The sequence below is a fragment of the Choloepus didactylus genome, chromosome 1, assembly GCF_015220235.1.
Source record: "Choloepus didactylus isolate mChoDid1 chromosome 1, mChoDid1.pri, whole genome shotgun sequence".
NCBI lineage: Eukaryota > Metazoa > Chordata > Mammalia > Pilosa > Megalonychidae > Choloepus > Choloepus didactylus.
Window position 1 is genome coordinate 72,200,708 of NC_051307.1, and position 4,872 is coordinate 72,205,579.

The 4,872-nt window shown below is 39.1% G+C and overlaps 1 protein-coding gene across 1 annotated transcript in view; it reads right to left on the reverse strand.

Moving 5' to 3' along the window:
* LOC119515629 (basic proline-rich protein-like) overlaps positions 1–4,872 on the reverse strand; it is a 575,210-nt gene that overhangs the window by 248,826 nt on the left and 321,512 nt on the right. The window lies entirely within an intron of this gene.

Below are 4,872 nucleotides of genomic sequence, written 5' to 3' on the forward strand. Positions count from 1 at the left end.
ATAAAGGGGGTCTATTTGGTTACAAATTTACAGTCTGAAGGCCATGAAAATGTCCAAATGAAGGCATCAACACAAGTATACCTCCACCGAAGGAAGGTCAATGCCATCTGGAAAACCTTGGTTAGCTGGGAAGGCATGTGGCTGGCATCTGCTGATCCAAGGTTGTTTTCCAGCTCCACCTTCAGCTCCTATAGGTTCTTCAAAGTGTCTCTCTTGGCTGCAGCAACTCCTTCTGTCTGTGACCACTTTTATAGGACTCCAGTGTTTCAATCAAGACTCACCCTGAATGGGTGAGTAATACCTCCATGGAAATAATCCAATCAAAGTTCTCGCCCACAGTTGATTGAGTCACATCTCCATGGAAAACTCAATCAAAGGATTCCAACCTAAGCAACACCAATATTTCCGCCCCCACAAGATTGCATCAAAGAACGTGTCATTTTGGGAAACATAATACATCCAAACTGGTACAGAGATGGAGTTATTACCCGCAAAAAATTCTATTTTATAAAATTGCAAGATTTATACTACTGTAGTAGGGCCAAGTATGACAGTTATCTTTTGTAAGTTTCCCAAATTCCAGAACTTGAAATAATTGGTATCATCTGACAACCTGTAATATATCACCAAGGGATGATATTCTGTATTATAATCCTCATTCTGTGTTGTTCCTCTATATACTTTACATGGTTCACCTGTTACAACAAAATTAGGAAATAAAGTTCATGGGTTCTTTTGCAGAATTTGTACAGAACTATAAGGCTTATAGTATGACATTATATCTTCCAATATGCTAATTTTGGTCTACGTATCTTTATCGTGAACTGTGCCCGTGTTTGTGTATTTTTAGGGTGAAGGTATAAGGTTATCAAGTCAAATGAGGTTATGGAATTTTCATCATTTTTCAATATCTTTTCCTTAACAGTTCAGAATGTAAATTCATCCCAAAAAGACAAGAGACTTTCTGAGGAAGTCACCAATCCTGAGATTGCTATTTTATCTATATTAGGTATTTGTTTTGATTTCCAAAGTTCTAAACAATCACTATGAGGTGCTGAATAATATAAGGTAACACTTTCCCAATTTTCTGGTTCTTTTAAATTAGTTTGATGATACCACTTACTGCATGATACATTAGCAATACCACACATTGGCAATGTGTGTTATGTACTCCACAAAAGGCCATGTGCTCTTATTCCATTCCTGTGGGTGCACACCTATTGTTGGGTGGAATCTTTTGCTTAGGTTGTTTCCATGGAGATGTGACCCACCCAATTCAAGCGGGATCTCAATCCTTTACTGGAGTTCCTTTAAGAGAGCTCAGAGAAGCTCAGAGAGAGGCATTTTGGAGAAAGCCACTGAAACCAGAAGCTAAACCTGGGAGAGAAAGATCAGCAGAGCCAGCCATGTGCCTTTCCATGTGACAGAGGAACCCTGGATGCCATCGGCCTTTCTTCAGAAATGGTATCATCCTGTTGATGCCTTAATTGGGACAGTCTCATGGCCTAAGAACTATCAATTTGTGAACGAATAAACCCCCATTGTAAAAGTCAATCCATTTCTTGAATATTGCATTCTGGCAACTTTAGCAAACCAAAACACCACCATGTATTACTGGTTATCATTTTTTAATTTTTCCTAATTGTTCCATTGTATTATTTCTCAAAACTGAACAGTGCTCTGAATGCACAATTTTTATCCTGACTTAATTCTGCAGCAGTTGTAATTGCATCAATTTGCCAATTGTATCAGTACCGTGAAAACTGTGAATACAGCTGTTCTCTCATGATGTAGTTCTGATCTCAATACAGTTTTCTTAATTTGGCCTCTTGCTTTTTGCTTCTAACAAACTATTAGAATGACCATCATAAATCATATGAATAGCCCCAGCTTCATCAAAATATTGGTGGCATCCCCAGCAGAGGACCAAGTCTCCATTTTTACCACTGTTAAATTTTGTAAGAGCCACCTTAATTTCCAGGCCCTCGACATCCAATCAGTGATTTCTGAATGATTTTCTCAAAGCTTTCTAGGTATTCGATTTAGCATAGCATTATTAGATCTGTTTCCTGATTGTATTAATTCACTGCCTGTTAGTGGCAAGGTATGTGCTCCTTTGGACAACAGATCTAATAGCCACTGTGTTTCAGTACTTTCTCCATTTTGCAAGCACTTTTGACTTAATTTTAAGATTTCCTGTCTGACAAATGCCATTTGCTATGTTACTGCAATGGAGTCATCATCATTAGTGCTGTTAGTAGTTTTAACTTAGTCCTGGGTCTTGCCACCCATGTACGTGAGTTGTACAGATATTCCATACAGTCACCATTGCCTGGCAAGGGATCTGGGTCATTATCTGGAGCAACTGGGTCAGGATTTGGGGTTGGTCTTTAAAATACACTTCTTTTCTTTATTTCTATTTTTTTCTATGTTGCTTATTGCTCCCAGTAATAAAGTTTTTGTTCTCCTTAGCTCTTTTAATTATAGTATATAACTCTTCCGATGACATCTGGAGTGTCTCTAATCCTAAATTTTGGTCTTATGAGGTCCTCTATTGGCCTCCAAGGATCCTCATTTTTTAACTCATAGTTTTCCTTTTGTAGTTGTTTAAAAAATATTTTTCTACATCTTGAGTATTGTCCTTTTTCTCAGGTTTTTTTTTTTTTCCCCATCAGTGCCTATTAAAATAAGGACAAAATTCCAAATACACAATGAAAATATGTCCAGCAGACAGCAATTCTCACCTCCTATAAGGTTTTCTTATTTTTAGAATTTAGATTTTAAGTCAGTTGTAGTAGCCTGATAAGGCATTTGCATTGGCACTGGTATCCTGCCAACTATGCCATTTGTTGCGTAAATGTAGTTGTCCTTATAGGCCAAAAGCAGATTGAAATCGAAAGTAAATACAGCACTTGAAAGCAGATCCTACAGGACTCTAGCTTTAATGCTCAATGTGATTTACTTGCCTGCCTAACTGCAAGCTGCCAATACAACCAATGCACAACAGCCAGGGCAAACACATACAATACGTGTAAAGGTGGAGGACACCAAACTCTCTAAAGTCCATCGGCCTGAGAGCCAGTGGACTGCAGGTGGACACCTTTAATGAGGGATCTAGGCAGGCAGGTCTGATGCAGCAAAGCCAACGGCAGGAGGTACCGGTTGCAGTGCTGCAGTGAGAGCAACAGCAGCTTCTTCGCAGTACAGCACAGGCATCAAAGCCAAGCGTCAGAGTGACTGGCTGTCAATCTGCCTCAACCTGATGCTGGCCAAAGAGGTGACAGCTCTGGGTTTTTATAAGAAGTGCCCATCTGACTGGCATCAAGCCAGTCCATATCATTTCTTTGTACAAATGTTTGGTTATCACTTATTACAAAAACATGTTTTTCTCAGTTTGTTTGCATTCTATTCATGGTCAACATGTTTACAATATTTTGGGTTTCTATCAGTTTGTTTATAATGTTTTTTTGGAATCCAAGATCATTCATATCATTTCAATACACAAGATGGATAATATAAATTTAAGTGAGTAAAAAAATGTTTGAAATTGTAAGATGTCACCCTAGAAAGACAGAAAATGCTAGTGAGCACTGAAACTAATCTCTTTGAATATAGGTACATCAAGCATTAAGGAATCAGTTTGTTGTTATTTGAAATAAATCACTTAAATGTTTTCTCAAATTTTGATTTGTTAAAATCCATCATTTCTGCCTTTGGAATGAATTTTCAGAAGAGGACCCGTAGTGGACCTTTGGCAAAAACTAAATCTTTCAAGAACAGTTGAGGCTGGATTTCTAGGGTTTATTATAACATGGTTGCATGTAATTTTCCAAACATCAAAAGTTTCTTCTCCAATTGCATTCCCCAGTGAGAAAGAGTCTGAACAAAAACAAATGATGGAACAAGTCCCCAAACTTTTAACTGCTTTTAGTGAGAAAGAAGGGGACTAGGCACCTTATTATCTAATCCCACGGGAAGTTCTGGCATTCGGGGGGCTAGCAGCCTTGGGACCTAGAGATCTGAAACCTAGACCACATACCATGCAACCCCACGCTCAAACACGCATTTGCACATAGACTGACTTCCATCCAGGAGATTGCCCCTGACCTCTTTAGAAATTGCAGATTAGTCCAGGAAAATAGCTCTGATTATGTGCCTCTGTTCTACTCCAGGGAACCCATCCCACCTCTAAATGGTTCTGAGAAGTTTCCGTGACAAAGCCAAGAAGTAGAGGCAAAAGACCAGCGAGATCATAAAAGGCCCATTCAGGTTCTTCGCTGAGACAAGCAAGTTTCTGCCAAAGCCCCCGGAGAATGCACAGTCTATCTGTTCAGAATAGAAAAATGATTTACCCTAGTTTTATGTAAATTATCCATTGTCTCCCTCTTTTTGCACACCCCCCAATGTTCTCTGCCTACTCTCCGATCTCCTTAGAAATTTGTCTCTAAGTTCAGTTCTGCTCTGCTCCCCTCAGAAACGTAAAAGAAAAATTGGATTTGTTAGCCAAATAACTCCATCATAACATCTTTCTTTTTTGACACAGGGAGAAGGGAAAGCTGATGTGCAATTCCTTTGATATTCAGCCTTTTAGAAAGCACCTCCTTAATTACTTAGTTTTAAAATCTATGAACTACGTCGTCTAACTTTCTCTAATAGCTAGCCCTCAACATTGCAGTAAAAAGTGCAGTTTGTGTAGTCAGTGTTTCCTCACGAACAGCAGGGGGCAATAGCATACCAAGAATTGCAGACACCGTCCCATTCTCGGAGAAACACTCTAGAATGGCTGCACCGAGTCTGTGTGAGCCGCGATGATCTCAGCTCTCAGATGAAGTCTTTTGTTTTGTGTCCTATTTTACAATGCATCCTTCAGTT